Below are 16,899 nucleotides of genomic sequence, written 5' to 3'. Positions count from 1 at the left end.
CCAGCAATGCCTCTACATCCTGCGAAGGCTGAGGATAGTTCATCTCCCACCCTCTGTCCTCACTACATTCTACAGAGGATATATCGAGAGCATCCTGTGCAACTGCATCACCACCTGGTTTGGTAGCTGTACCTCCTCAGACCACAAAACTCTGCAGAGGGTAGAGAAGTCAGCGGAAAAAATAATTGGTGGCTCTCCTCCTACCTGAAGGATATCTACAACACTCGATGCAGGCATTGTGATGAACTCCACACACCCCTCATGTAAACTGTTCTCCCTCCTGCCATCTAGTAGGAGGTACCATAGCACTCAGGCCCTTATGTCCAGATTGGGTAACAGTTTTTTCCCCAAAATCATTTGGCTCCTGAATTCCCAGAACATATGTAGATAGCATACCGTGGACTTTTACTCTATATGTTTTAATTTTTAATATTTCATTGTGTTTAATTTCTATTCTAGCATAATGATGTAAATATGCTCCATGGTCCTGGAGAAACACTATTTCATCTTTACCTTGACTTTATTTGGAGGAGCTAAGGCATGCAACAAAAATTGGTCAGAGCAGATTGCAAAGGTCCATCAGAAAATGGTCTGCATTGCAGATAGTGAGGACTCGGTGGACACCAGTGGGATGGTTCCCTGAGCAGACCATCCAGGTCATCTGGCAGAATGTCTCATCACCAGTGCTCGCAAACAAGCACCAGGACTTGACCTGGCTGGTGGTGAGAGGAGTCTCCCAGTCAGATCCTTGATCAGTGCCCACAATGTGTGTTGTCCCCAAGATGACTGCAGTGGAGTGGAGACAGTCATCCATCTCTTTGCAGAATGCAGGTTTGCTCATCCCCAGCAGCAGCTTGACATAAGGATTCTCCAATTTATGGGCTGTTTCTAGGGATGCACACAGAGTCAGACATCAGAGCTGTTGGAAACCACTTTAGTCTGCCTGAAATCTGTTGGCCTTTCAAGCACAGAGAGATGTCAGTGCAGGAATACTGCCGTCTTGTACATTCCAGGCTGAGGGATACACCGAGGATGGCGCAGCCAACACGAAGGTACTGTGGGGAAGCATCAGAGTCTAGAGTTCATCCGTTACTGGGCATTGAGGGCCTGAAACTGAGGGGAAGCCCCTCAGCAACAGAAGGGGGAGTAACAACATGGAAATGAATGAAACAATGTTCAGTGATTAAAATGTATGGATATTAACTAAGGGTGGGAAAAGACTTTAAATGGTTTTCCTACTGTTAATAATTTATTGTGAATAACGTCTATTTTTGGTTAAAAATATGTTGAACAATGTATGCACGCACTGAAATTCTTGACTTGCTGAAGCTAAACATAATGAGGATCTGAAAATCCTTTCCTGCTGGACAGAAAAGCAAGGCAATATTATCTCCTGGAACTTCCTGTCTTCTGCCTTGGAACTTTTAAAAAACAGAAATAAGTAGAGTTTGCACCAGCCTGAAACCCTGGAGGAGTTGACAAGTTTTATTCAATCCCTTGAAATGAATAAAATTCCTGGAAGCGACACGTTTTCACTCGGTGGGATTGAGTTGGTCAAGTCCTACTAGAACTATACAACCGCATATGTCCAATTGGCAATATGTCATAATCCATGAGAAAAGACACCATCACTCTCATCTCCAAGCAGAAGGGAGAAAGGACGTACATCAGGAATTGGCAACTCATATCAATGATGAACATGGATTATACAATCCTGTCCAAGGCCATCACCAACCAGATTGTCCGCACTAGGACAGGTTATCCATCCAGATTAGACGTACACTGTACTCAGCAGGAAAACCATCTCTCACACATGTGATAGGAGGTGATCAGGTGTTTTGCCAGCTTGAACATCAAGATATTTTTAAAGATATTGCACATGAGCACAATGGAATTACTCTCCAAAATGATGTTTGGGAAACAGGAATTGGATAAAACAGCACTATATAGACATTTCCAAATGGACTGAAACATGAAATTCTGCATATACTGTGATTGTAGTAGAAACACAGAAATGCTGGAGAAACTCAGCTGGTCTCATATTGGACGTAAAGATATATAACTTATGTTTCAGGCCTGAGCACTTCTTCAAGGTATGAGTAAAAGGCAGGCAGTGCCTGAATTATAAGAAAGGGAAGGGGTGAACTACAGACCAACAGACAAAATGTGTTAATTGGATATGGAGAGGAGGGCAGGAGAGAGGAATAGTAAGAATTATTGGGGGGTGGGGTCGAATGGCTCTGTGAATGCAGAGGTGGGGGAAGGAGACAGTGGGAAAAGGGAAAAGCGAGAGAGAGAGAAAGCTATAGGAAAGGAGACACAGGGATAGATGGGAGTTGGGAGGAGTCTAACAGAAACCAAAGAAGTTGATGTTTATGCTGTCTGGTTGGAGAGTGATCAAACAGAAAGGTAATGATGGCAGACTTGCCTGTGCATGGACATAACTCTCTTATGCACAGACTAGTCCACAGATTTATCAGTATCTCTGTCTAGTCTGAACTGACCTTAGGAACCAAGGTTGATCACAGCAAGAGTGAGTCCATGTTGTTTCGCAATTGGCTTGACTAATCTTCTATTCTCTTCACCCTCCACTCTGATGTGCTAATGTGCACATCTCTGAATGTCTAGTCTGGAGAAGACAAGGCACGTGGCAAGAATTGGCTGGAGTGGATAGGCAAACTGAAATAGAAGTTGGAAATGTGGGGGTAGCACTTGCTGGTGGTGGGCAGGAACTGGTCATGAGGTGTGAGGTGCTGTACATGTTGCTGGACATAACATATTGGATCCATACCTTTCCTTGCACTGTGGTGATCAGTAAGTCATCTTCTGCTTCATCTGGAGATCCAGAATGCATTGTACCTGACAAGTCATGATGTACATGCCACCAAAGGTGGAGGGCTGGGGGGGGGATACTGTACTGTACACAACCTGGACTTCATCTTGATAGCCATGACTGCATCAAGCTGTGCATAGAGCCAGAGCATGCAAACACCGTGTTACCACATGCTGAGCTTTTACCTTCACCTGACAGTGACAAATGTCAGCCGAAGGTAGAAACTAAAAAGATGAGATGGAAAGAGAACAGTTTTGTTCTTTTATTCAAGCCCAAGCAAGATGTGGGGAAGCACTGCATTTTAATTTCTTGTTTGGAATATTACATAAAGGCAATTCATACTATTTTAATTGAAAAAACAAATCAAGGCTGAGGGGCTCAGTAGGTCAGGCAGCATCCATGGAGAGAATTGATCAGTCAGTGTTTTGGGTCAGGACCTTTTGTCGAGATTAAAGAGCAAATTTAATTGGGGAGGGGGTGGTGGTGGCGTGGGTTACTGGGTGGAAATGAAATGATCCTGTTCTGGTTGGTTGCCGGTTACTAGTGGTGTTCCACAGGGGTTGGTTGGTGTTGGGGCCGATTCTTGTTACAATGTATATTTAGATTATGGATTGAATCGTTCTGTGGCAAAGTTTGCAGATGGCACCAAGATAGGTGGTGGAATAGGAAATGTTGAAGAAACCGAAAGGTTGCAGAGAGACTTGGACACTTTAGGAGAGTGGGCAAAGTAATGGCAGATGGGATACAATGTTGAGAAATGTACAGTTGAATATTTTGGAAGAGGAAATAAACAGACAGATTATTATTTGGAGGGGGATAAAATTCAAAATTCAGAAGTGGGTGTCCTCATACAGGATAACCTAAAGGTTAATTACCGGCTTGGATTGGCAGTAAAGAAAGCAAATGCTATGTTGGCATTTGTTTCAAAGGGAATAGTGCTTAAGAGTAAAGAGGTGTGATGAAGCTCTATGGGGCACTAGTGAGACCTCATTTGGAGTACTGTGTGCAGTTTTGGGCCCCTTGTCTTAGAGAGGATGAAATGATGTTGGAGATAGTACAGAGAAGATTTACCTGGATGATTCTTGGAATGCAAGGGCTAACATATGAGAAACACTTTGCGGCTCTTGTACTGTATTCATTGGTATATCGAAGAATGAGAGGGGATCTCATTGAAACATTTTGAATGCTGAAAGGATTGGACAGAATAGATGCAAATAAAATGTTTCCCTTTGTGGGTGAATCCAGGACAAGAGGGCACAGTCTTAGAATTAGAAGGTACCCATTTAAAACAGAGATGAGGAGAAATTTCTGTAGCCAGAGGGTCGTGGATTTATGGAATTTGTTGCCATATACAACTGTGGAGGCCAGATCATTTAAGGGGAAGATTGATGGCTATCTAATTAGTCAGGGTGTCAAAGGATATAGGGAAAAGGCCAGAACATGGAACTAGATGTGAGAACAGGTTAGCTCAGGGTGGATTTGTGGAGCAGACTCAATGGGCCAAATGGCCTACTTCTATTCCTTTTTCTTGTAAATCATGTGACCTCAAATTCACTTATAACCATATAACAATTACAGCATGGAAACAGGCCATCTCAGCCTTTCTAGTCCGCACCGAACGAAGTACTTTCCTCTAGTCCCACCTAATTGCACCTTACTCATAATATTCCATTCCCATCTCATCTATATACCTATCCAATTTTTCCTTAAGTGACAAAATTGACTCTGCCGCCACTACTTCTCCCGAAATCTCATTCCATAAACCCATCACTCTCTGAGAGGAGAAGTTTTCCCTCATGTTACTTCTAAACTTTTGCTTCTTAATTCATGGGCTCTTGTTTCAATCTCTCCTACCCTCAAGGGAAAAAACCTATCCACATCAACTCTATCTATCCCCCTCATAATCTTAAATACCTCCATCAACCTTCTATGCTCCAAGGAATAAAGACCTAACCTGCTCACTCTTTCTTTGTAATCTAGATTCTGAAACCCAGGTAACATTTTCATTAATCTTCTCTGCACTCTCTCTAACTTGTTCATATCCTTCCTATAATTCAGAGACCAGTATTCCAAATGTGGCCTCACCAATGCTGTGAACAGTCTTAACATCACCTTCCAACCCCTGTATTCTATGCTTTGATTTCTAAAGGCCATCATACTAAAAGCCTTCTTCGCCACCCTATCCACGTGAGATTCTACCTTCAGGGAACAATGAACCGTTATTCCTAGATCTTTCTGCTCCACTGCATTCCTCAATGCCCTCCCATTTACTACACACGTCCTGTTTAGATTATTCCATCCAAAATGAAGCACTTCACACTTCTCAGCATTAAACTCCATCTGCCATCTTTCAGCCCTTTCTTCTAAGCAGTCCAAATCCTTTAACAACCTTTGAAAATCTTCTTCATTATCCATAATTCCACCTATTTTAGTATCACCTGCATATTTACTAATCCAATTTACCACCCCATCATCCAGATCATTAATGTAAATGACAAACAACAAGGGTCCCAATACAGAACTCTTAGGCACACCACTTGTTTCCGGCCTCCAGCCTGACAAACAATTATTCACTACGAATCTCTGGCATTTCCCTTCCAGCCACTGTTGAATCCACTTGGTCCATCTCTGGTAATACTCTCCATTTTCTCGATCCCTCTGTCTCCAACTCAGGAGACAAACTATCAACAGACATTTTCTACAAACCCACCAACTCCCACAGCTACCTTGACTACACCTCTTCACACCCCGTCCCCTCCTTCCTTTCTCTTAATTGCTCTGCTTCCATCGCATCTGTTCACAGAATGTGGTCTTCTATTCCAGATCATCCAAGGTGCCCTTCTTCAAAAGAAATGTGGCTTCCCCTCTACCACCATAAACTCAGCCCTTTCCTGCAGCTCCTCTATTCCTTGCACATCTTCCCTGGCCCCCCTTCTGCCCCAAGACACAAGAAGGACAGGATTAAATTTGTCCTCACCTACCATCATACCAGCCTCTACATCTAACATATTATCCTCTGCCACCTACAATGTGATCCCATCACCAGACATATCTCCCCTCCCCTCTTCTCTCCACCTTTCACCAGGACTGCTCCTTCCATCCACTCATCCCTTCCCACTAATTGCCCCCTTAGAACCACCCCTGTGACTGCAGGAAGTGCCACACTTGAGTCTTCATCTCCTCCCTCACCAAAGGGTCCCAAACTGTCCTTCCAAGTAAAGCAACACTTTACTTGCAAATCTGCAGGGGTCTTCTATTGCATCTAGTGCTCCTGTTGTGGCCTCCTTTAGATTAGAGAGAGTGGATGCTGAGTGGGAGATCGCTTTGTTAACTTTTCTCTGTCTGCTGCAATAGCGGGGACCTCCATTTCAATTATATGCCCAACTCCCACACCAACATGTATGTCCATGGCCTTGTGCATTGCCAAACTGAGGCCATCCACAAATTGGAGGATTAGCATTTAATGTTCTATCTGGGCACTGTACAACCAGAAGGCATTAACATTGACTTCTCTGGTTTCCATTAGTCCCCTCCCTGGTATCTCTCTCTTGCTCTTTCTCTGTCCCTCTTTCTCCTTTCCTCCAGCTCATAACCCCCACCCCCCCCCCCCACAACTTTCTCCATTCAGAGAATTATCCCTTCCCCTAACACTTCACAGTTTTTTTGGTCTACCTCCATCCTACCTATATCCACCTATGACCTTTTGCTTATGGGCCTGTGCTCCTTCCTTCTGCCTTTCCCCCACCATTTTATTCAGGCACCTGCCTGCTTTTGCTCATACTTTGTGGAAGGGCACAGGCCTGAAAGGCTGGATACATATCTTTGCTACATAAAGAAGGTTGAATTTGCTGAACTTTTGTGTGTTGAACAACAATCACAGCATCTTCAGACTCTTTTGTTTAACTCCCATCTTCATTTGTGTAGTATCCTATCAATTCTTGGCCTCTCCCCAGCTCCCACTCCCTTTTTTTATCCTTCCTATCTCCTCTTTCCACTTTAGTCTTTTTAAGTTCCCCACCAGTAACATGAATTCTCCATTTCTCTCCATGGATGGTGTATGATCTTTTAGTCCCTCCAGCTTCTCTTGTTCATAGAACATTAAATATTACAGCACAGTACAGACCCTTTGGTCCTTGATGTTGTGCAGACCAATATATTCTTAGCTCATAACCCTCTAGTTTTCTTTCATGTGCTAGTCTAAGAGTCTCTTAAATGCCTCGAATGTTTTAGCCTCCACCACCATCCCTGGAGAGGCATTTGAGGCACCTACAACTGTCCAGGTAAAAAAATCTTACCCCTGATGGCTCCCCTAAACTTTCCTCCCTTCACTTTGCTCAGATGTTCCCTGGTGCTTACCATTCCTGTCCTCGGAAAAAGACGCTGGGTGTGCACCTTATGTATGCCTCCTTATCTATGCCTCTCATAAGCTTATAGACCTCTATTAAGTCACCTCTCAACTTTCTTTGCTCCAAAGAGAAAAGTCCCAGCTATGCTAACCTTGCCTCAATGTGTGGCCTCACCAGAGATTTGTAGAGTTATAACATGACCCCTCGAATCTTGGACTTAATCCCAAATTAATGAAGACCAACATCCCAGAGGCCTTCTTAACTATTCTATCAACCTGTAAAGCAACCTTGAGAGATGTATGGATTTGGACCCTAGGGCCACTCTGTTCCTCCACAATGTTAAGTATCTGACCATTAACCCTATACTCAGCCTTTTGGTTTGACCTTCTAAAAAGCATCACCACACACTTATCTGGATTGAACTCTATCTCTCTCTTCCACCAAATTCTGCATCCTGTCTTTTGTAACCTACAACAACCTTCAACACAATCCAGAACCCCTCCAACATTCGTGTCATCTGAAAACTTACTGACTCATCCTTCCACTTCTTCCCCTAGGTCATTTATAAAAATCACAAAGAGTAGGGGTCCCAGAACAGATCCCTGCGGAACTCCACTAGTCACTGACCTGCAGGCAGAATGCTTTCCATCAACTACTACTCTCTGCTTTCTACATGCAAGCCAATTTTTAATTAACACAGCCAAGGTTCTGTGGGTCCTATGCCTCATGACTTTCTGAACGAGACTCTCATGGGCGACCTTGTCAAATGCTTTACTAAAATCCATATAGACCACATCTACCACCCTACTTTCAGCAATTTATTTTGTTACCTCCTCAAAAAACTCAGTTAGGCTTGTGAGGCACCACCTTTCCTTCACAAAGCCATGGTGACTATCCTTGAGCAGAATGTACTTCTCCAAATGCTCATAGATTCTATCCTTAAGAATCCTTTCCAATAGTTCGCACACCACTGACATAATTCCCAGAATTCTCCCTATTACCTTTTTTAAACAAGGAGACCACATTTGTGAATCTCTTTAACCTCTAAGCATTCCAGTATCTGCCGTTCTTGTGTTTTTTAATGTAATTTTAATTGAAAATCTATTCATAACCTCTACTCCACAAATTCACTAGCTGACTGCAAAGTAAAGCAAGTCACCTGCCTATAGTAACATTTTTATAATTTAATTTTCAAAAGATTGGTAACATACTATGTATGCATAAAGAATTTCTTCTCATCATAAGTGATTTATTGCTAATGTCCTGAATTTTTCAATGGCAGAGTGAAATATTGATTCCTTCATCATCCCAAAATGAAAGGTACTAAAACCACAAATCGAAACGTTTAACAAACAACACCATATCTGAAAGACCATCCATTGCAAGATCCAACTTTCAACATTAGAGATTTCCACATAAATAATCAATGTGAAAAAATAATCAGAATACATTTTGAGCAATTTGTGAATAGCCTTGTCCCAATTTGAGCGATTATGAACTGATGTTTTATTTAGGCAACTTCCATTATAAATGTGGCAATATAACTTTATAATTAAAAGATTCATACAAAATTATGAAGATTAACTAAATAAGATTTTGTGAATGGAAAGTGCTCAGAGAGTAATATTCCATAAAATGTGAGGCTGGCTATTCTTTGTCAGTTTTGTGAGATTGTCTATATTAATTTTGAACACATGCATATATGCTGTCTCCCCTTCAGTCCCAAGAAAGGGACCTGACCCAAAATTCTGACTGGTGGTCTATTGAGTCCCTCCAGCTTCGCTCTGTTTGTTAGCTCAACATCCCAGCATTTCCAATTACTTGTGTTTTAAAATTTATACTTGATTGTTCCAATATGCACTATTGAGGAAGGCTGTAAGAAACAGGTTTTGACTAGATTTCATAATTTTTAACAACACATTTCTGAATTAACAATAAACCATCCAACATTAGTAAGACAGATTGTCAACATAAGGCTGGGAATAATGTTGAGATGCTTGCTAACAACATTTAAAAAAGGCTTCAATATTTTAGAAAGCAACTTTTAAAAAGGTGCTACATTCTTTCCACATGGATTAAGGCAACTGCAGGTGATTATTTGAATAGCTACTATGAACCAAAATACATTTTACTTATTATACTAAAGATTAATGGGAATAAATTATCTCTCTCTGTCTCTCTCATTTGTATTTATGATTAAAAAAAAAGGCATTGAAGTTCTTCGGATCAGCCAATCTCCTGATTTAGTCAATTCAAAAATGTCGAGCAACGTTTAGCAGCTATAAGAGACACAAAGCAGGAAAAAGAGGGGAAATTTCTTCAATCAAGTCAACATCATGAAATTTCAGGTGCTCAACAGGATTTTAACTAACCCAGCAACTTACCACCTTTCCTGTCTTCGGAACTCCTTAATAAGGGTTGCAGTAACCCTATCCTAATTACATAACCCAACATATTGTCTCTCAAACATCAAAAGCATTGTGTGACTTCCAATCTTATATTTTCTGTAAAAATATTTGCACTAGTTTGTTGAAATGAAAGTTTTGAATTAACATAGAATGTTTATATCCACTAAAATTGCTTCCATACTTCACTTCAATTAGTATTGGACAACATCTCTAAGTTGGTATGGTTAGCCCAGTGGTTAGTGGAATGCCACTACAGTGTCAGCCTCCTGGGTTGAATTCAGCACTGTCTGTAAGGAGTTTGTACATTCTCCTTGTGACCTGCATGGATTTCCCTGGGTGCTCCAGTTTTCTCCAACCCTCCAAAAACATACAGGGCTAGTAGATAATTGTTCAGCACAGACTAGATAGGCTGAAGGACCTGTTTCTCTGCTGTACTATTCTATGGTTCTATGTTCTATTCCCTTCCATCATTAATTTAATGCAGCAAAATGGCTAAAGACTACAGGAGTACTATCAAACAAATCTTGGCACCAAGCATAACAACCAAGTGCATATATACTGAAACTTGTGTCAAAGCTTAGCCAAAAAGGCAATCCCTAATTGTTATGCAGAGAGCCAGAAAGGGTACAATATTTATTGGGGAAATTCTTGATCTTGGGTCCTGGACAATTAAAGCTATCAGGTCAAAGTTGAAACAATTAAAATGAGGGCTATCTCAGAGGGAAGAATTAAACAAGTAAATTACATTGGAAAATGGAGCAACAAATGAGCTTATAGAGGAATTTGATGCATCGGTCAGCATCCATGGAGGCAAATGAGATCATTGATATTTTGGATCAAGATCCAGCATCAGTAAAGGGGAGATAGCCAGTATAAAGATAGCTGGGGTGAGTCAGGAGCTGGCAAATGACAGGTGTATCCAGGTGAGGAGAGGTTGATGGGTAGGTGGAGCAAGGTGGGAAGGGACAGATGGATAGTGACAGAGGCTTGGAAGTGATATGGATCCAACAAAGAACCATAACCAAACATTAATTTATTCTGATAAAAGAACTGGAGACCCAAGCTTTTGATAGTTTCTCTTCTCACAAATGCTTCTTGACCTGCTGGCTTTTTTCAACATTTTATGATTTTGTTTGAGATTTATTGCATCTGATGTTTTCTTTTTCATTAACTCACAGTGTTTTGAATGTAATTATACTGTAATATGAAAAATATGTGAATTGGTAGCATAAGCATGTAACAGTAAATGATTGAAGATAAACTACTCAACTACCAGAGTAGCCATGTTTACCAATTTCCAATTGTTTTTCTGCACATGAAGTATGATATCAGATAAGTCCAATGGAAGATAATGACAGATATTGGGACATTGAGACTAGGTAATTGGGGCCCTGTCTGAACAAAACTATTTAAACCAAATAAACCACCTTCACTGCCTGATCTAAATAAAACAAAACCCAAAATTGTTAACCTATCATAACATGGAATTTACCTACTGGTTTCTTTAGCTTTTAAATCAGGACTGGAGTTCGAGTCCCCTGGTGTCTGTAAGGAGTTTGTACATTCTCCCTATGTCTGTTGGGATTTTCTCCAAGGGCTCCAGTTTCCTCCCATCGTTTGAATGTTTAAAACGTACCAGGGGTGTAGGTTAATTGGGTGTAAATTGGGCAGCGCAGACTCGTGGTCTGAAAGGGCTGTATGTCTAAACACACAAAAATGTTCAACATCACTTCCATAAGGTCAGTGATTCATTTTTTGCAAAGAATATCTGTATTTGCTCAGTGGCCAGGTACATGAGGGCAATGATTGAACACCAAACTTTTGTCGCTATATTTGAGGAAATTAGTTAAACTGCAAATTTTCATGTCATTTTTGTCAGCTTTTGGAGGGAATAGAATAAAAATGCCATTAGCCCATCGCTGGAGAAATTGCCAAACAAATTCAGTAAATGGATAAATGAACAGAAAAATTGACTAAGTTTAAAATATGTTGTCAGTGCAACATAAAGTAAAATGTGAAGAGGTCTATGCGAAAGGTAAACATCTACAAAGTCTATTCAGTCAAATCGTCCATTTCTATGTTCTAAATTCTCTGGAGACTTCTAGTTAGTTAGTGTTTGGTTAAATGTGAAAGCAAACTATTAATGCAAATTCAAATGGATCAGAGCGGAGACCCAGGATATTATACTTTACATGAAGGTTTATTCCTAACTAGCCATGGTGTCCATCTAACCATTCTTTCTCTCTTTCTCTCATTCTCCCATTCTTTTTTTGTGACATCTTTAGATGAAATACTAACAGCAGTGCTGAAGGAACTCTCTAAAAGAAGTAACTTATCCCACATTACCCAAATTCAAATCAAATTAACAATGCAAACAAAACTCACGCATGTTTAGCTTTATATTGGGCTCTCCACCCAGCTAGCTTGGATATAGTTCTGGTATTATGTGCAACAAAATAAGCCTGTCAGTTTTCTGTTCATTTAATCCAAAATGTACCAGTGACTGGGATATGAAATATACATGTATTTTCCACGTTCTGCAGCATAAACATAAACATACGGCATTTAAGTAATATTGAAATCAAAACGGATCTGTACCTTACACAAAAATAGCCATGTTTACCATGTTATTTTTGTTTGTTTTACAATGAAAATATAGTGGATGGATTTGGTTGTGGGTGGGGGGAATATTGAGACCAGAGGAACATAGACCAGCCCTGAGCAAAACTAATTCATCCAAATAAATCATCTCCATCATGCACATTGACTGAGCTAAACAACCAATTAAAAATTGACACTATGAACTTAGTAACATCACAGATAAAATAGTAAATTTTTAATGCAAATATTCCACTGATGATAGGAAAACAGAAACCAGTATTGCTGTTAAGATTATGTCAGTCATTCTTTAAGAAATCTTTCACCATTTGTGATGTGATATCAAGTTTGAAATCTTAATTCTTGAATTGTATGAATATAAAATTGAAACATTTTTGTATTAATGAAGAGTGTGCAGATCCATTTGAGTAGTCTATTCAACTACTGTTTGTTTAATAAAATGTTTTTCACTTTGTGCCTTCCATATTCTTTCTGTTTTCAGTTCCCATTTGTTAACAATGAATTGTTAATTATTATTAAACAAACAGTAGTTGAATCATACACTGAATACTTACTCTCTTTGTAGTTTTATGAAGTTTAGAATTTAAAATTGCATTGATCTGATTATAGTATTCCAGAACAAATCAATTACTCCTTTATAGAAGAATTCAGCTTTGCTTATTGATAAACAATATTATATTTTGAACTAGTTATGCTATTAATCTCTATTTCAGACTTCTTACTAAATAACATTAATAGTCAAACATCTTTGATGCCTAATATTGCTCAGCATCAGAGATTTGGCATAAAGCAGGTAGGAGCCATTCATTCCACTCACTGAAAACAAATATGGTACAGTACAGCATGTTGCAACTACCAATTAAAAAATTTGAGCTTTATAGTTTGCAAATAAACGGTTGAACACACAACTTTCCTCCTATTAGTCTCAGAACTGACCAATGTTCAAACTTAGTTATTTCTGCCCTCAGCGATTATGTTCATTCTCTTGATTTATCTGCAACTCTGGGTCAATAGTTTATTGCTTTAGCTCTAGGTTGTAAACAATATTTATATTATTCACTCGAATTCACATGATAGGATTCTAAAACAAGTAACTTTTGACAATATCCTGACAATGAAGCACAGGAAATGTTAACAAATTGGAATTTTCCTTCCACCCAGAATATGGTCATCCTGTCGAACAACTACACACGTCGGAGGTCACAACTATCAGTTACACTGTGACTATTTTGTTTTACACAGGGACCCGAGGAAAAAAAGCAGAACACTTTCTGACTACAGAACAGAAAGGCTGATTTTCTGTCAGTCAGATAGGAATGTACTTAGCGTAACATTGAGACACAGGATCAAAAGAGAGGTCCGTTTAAAGGATTATTTTGTACCGAAGAAGAAAGCACTAGCTGTTTGGTTTATATCTGGATTGGGAATAATGGAAAGATAAGATGACCCTATGACAGTGCGAGCGCCAGCTCTATCTTGTTCGTTCTCCTTGTTTACCTTCCGCAAAACATGGGAAGATACGATATTCCGTTTACTTGGATATATTTGGATTAAGTCAAAATTTTCGCATGATGTGACATCTGAGGATGGAGAGCAGATTTTAAACATAAGACCTTAACACACCTCCTCGCACCGAGCCAATGTAACTGCAAAAACCTGGGTTAGAACGTCTTGGGAATTTTACCGGGATGAGAAATATATACTGTGATTTGAGCCTATCCGCAGTGGCCTGAAAGGAGACTTTGCCACATGTTACTTTGTGACAATGACCTCATTCACCGTTCAGCCACGTAAAACACCTGTACCCCCATCTACTTTCCCCGATGAAATCTAAGAGTAAATAATGTTCGCAGGATTGATTTTAAAGCAACGAACATCTGATACCTGCGGAAATGTCGGAATTATTAGATATCGCAGCTTCTCATTGAACACTAATGACAATATAGCGCTTTTCCATCGGTCTCAGTGTTGTCCCTCTTTAAACCCTTCCACGCCAAAATAAAAAGGGTTGGTTACAATGTCCATATTTAACGAAACGGTAAAATTAACATATTGTGGTTATGGATTATGTTAATATGATTATTCCGATGTCAGCTTGACTTTATCGAGGCATCCGTTCCCCTCACCTGTGGAATGAGCATCGAATAATTCCAGCCTCTTTAAACAACCATGACAGAAAGAACCGCCAACCTGCTTCAGAGCGAAGTGCGTGTCAACCCTGAAACGATATCAATCCCATCCGATTACGAATATTTGATTTTACACTCTTAAATGTTAAAATATATACCAGGTATTGGTTGGGCTTCGAGTCGAGAGCCTACTCTCTTTGCCTCCACAGATGCTGACTGACCCGCGGAGTTTTTCCAGCCATTTATTGTTTGTCCGAGATTCCAGCATCGGCAGTCACTTATGCCACCAGCTATTCAGATGAGGAATCTTGAACATCCTTACATAGGTTTTGTTTGTAAATGACAACAGCACCACGAAGAGTAAAGCTGCCAATGCCTGACATTTGAACTAAAACAGAAAGTATTGTACTTGGGCCACTCAGCAAGTGAGATGATCAAAGATGTGATCTGGGTAAAAATACTTGCAAGGAAGCAGTGACAATGAGTTACAATTGAATTCTTTGGTGTTTGGTTTCAATAGAAGTACCGCGCAAATAGTAATTATCCCTTGATTACTAGAAAGTAAGTTCCCATTGGTGCATCTTTCCCAGAATTTGTCTAATGTGACTACTTCTCACTTCAAGTCTCAAATAGTTGAATCGCCTAAATAGAGGGATCGGGGAATGGGAAGGGCAGTCGATAGACGAAGAGCTGAGAAGAGATGTAGAAATGTTTCCCTATTTTTCTTTTAAGGACCAACGTCACCCATGGAGGAAAAAAAATGAGGAGCTGATCTACCACGTGACCTGCAGACCAGGTAGATCTCCAATGGAACTGGTGACTGAAATAATCCACAGTTTCAGCCCTTGAAAGTGGAATCTAGTGCACGAATCAATAGTCGAATAGGAATAAATTAGTTCTACGTTCAGGATATTAATCTTCAGTCGGGAAAGAAACAACAAATGCAACACCGTCAGTTGCAGAATGCACCAAGATCCCAAATGACGACTTTAAAGGCACTAAACTATATATCTCGACTGTAAAAGTTCATCAAGTGGCTTTCAGAAAGTGGAATATCTTTCTCATTTTTTAATGTTCATCTACCACAGGCAACATTTATCTATTGCAAATGTTGACTTGATATTTTATTGCGTTTCTAATTAAAACATCATAGCCAGGATCAAAATGTCAACATATACAATGACTTGCATTTGAGGCAGTTACGTTTATTCACGTAGACGGAACCAAACAAAGGTTGAATTGTTTATACCTTGTACAACCTTCTATAATTTCGAAAGGAAACGACCAATGTTTGATCTGATAGATGAGTAAAATATCTTCAGTTCGCTACTTGAGATATTGGTGGAGACGTGTGTGATCAGTTCTCTTTCTAAATCCACAAGAATATTTATGACTTCTAATCACGTTACCATACTCTAAGTACGAGGCAGTCCCTATCTTACTGAAAGCTTAAATGATAACGAGAATGAGTTGATTGTCTTTTACATTGTTCAACGTATATATGCATTGAAATTCTTACTTGCTGACCCAAAGCAGGTACTTCACACAAAAAAACCCAATTTTAATAGCATACAACTATAATGGTATAAATAGTGTGATTGTAGATCAAAACCTTGCGTGCAGCGCTCTAAGCACCATTCATTTTAAATCAAGGGTTGCACCAAATATATATCGTTTTCAACACAAAACTAGGTGTTTTCTTGGATGTATATAAGGGCTGGGGCATCTTTCCAATTTACCCTCTATAAAGTTTAGCAAATTTGAAAAGATTCCTCATAAATCATTTTTAAAAGATAGCCGCGCACGCCCCAATAGAAACATTCCGAACAAACCATTTGCAGCGTGATCGCCGGCATAAAATGACAAACTAAAATTCGATAAAGCATTCGCTTTCACTAATTATAATTAGATAGTTGGTTTCAACATTTGTACTTAGTTTGGCTTCAATCTCAAGGAACCAGACGGAGCACTGAAAAATGCAAATGCTGTTGATTTTTCGATTCTTCGTGGAAATTCACAGCAACATAAATCAATTGTAGAACGATTGATTTTCGAACTGATTTCTCACGATAGTTGATAGTGTCGTAGCCTGAAAGTCGATATAAATGACTATCCTATCGAAGCTGCAAACACCCTTTTGCATATTAAAAAAATCACATTAAAAGGCATTCGTCTGCACAAGGAAGCACATTTTATTTGTTTATGACAAATAAAATTTTTAAAAATTAATTGAAAAACATCAAACACAAATGGCAAGTTGATCAGAAGCCTGTAGCCAGCACAATTTGTGTAATGTATTATAGTAAAAAGCCGATTGTAAATGATTATGAGAATGTGGATGTAGATTTTTTTCCCTTCCTTGTCGCCTGCGCTCGGATGCGAAGACAGACCGGCGTCCAGCACTCATTCCTGTATGCCACTGCTATCAGAGGAGAACACACACCGCTTGTTCTGTTTAGTTCGCCACCTCATCATTCTTCTGCTGACCGCGGCAGCGTAACAATCTCCACACGCTGGAAGCAAGCATAGCCGTCATCCATTGCAGGAAAGAGCCAGTCACATCA

The 16,899-nt window shown here is 39.8% G+C and overlaps 1 long non-coding RNA gene across 3 annotated transcripts in view; it reads right to left on the bottom strand.

Annotated features, from left to right (window-relative positions):
• Positions 1–16,899, bottom strand: part of LOC138755322 (uncharacterized) — an 82,058-nt gene that overhangs the window by 62,675 nt on the left and 2,484 nt on the right. For 2 of the 3 annotated variants that reach the window (XR_011352189.1, XR_011352190.1), the window contains exon 2: positions 14,333–14,424. The exons of the other annotated variant lie outside the window; for it this stretch is intronic. This is a non-coding gene — a long non-coding RNA (uncharacterized lncRNA). The remainder of the gene's footprint in view (positions 1–14,332; positions 14,425–16,899) is intronic. 3 annotated transcript variants of the gene reach the window in all.

This window comes from Narcine bancroftii, chromosome 2 (genome assembly GCF_036971445.1).
Source record: "Narcine bancroftii isolate sNarBan1 chromosome 2, sNarBan1.hap1, whole genome shotgun sequence".
In the NCBI taxonomy this organism is placed as follows: Eukaryota; Metazoa; Chordata; class Chondrichthyes; order Torpediniformes; family Narcinidae; genus Narcine; species Narcine bancroftii.
This window is presented reverse-complemented; position numbering and strand designations above follow the sequence as displayed.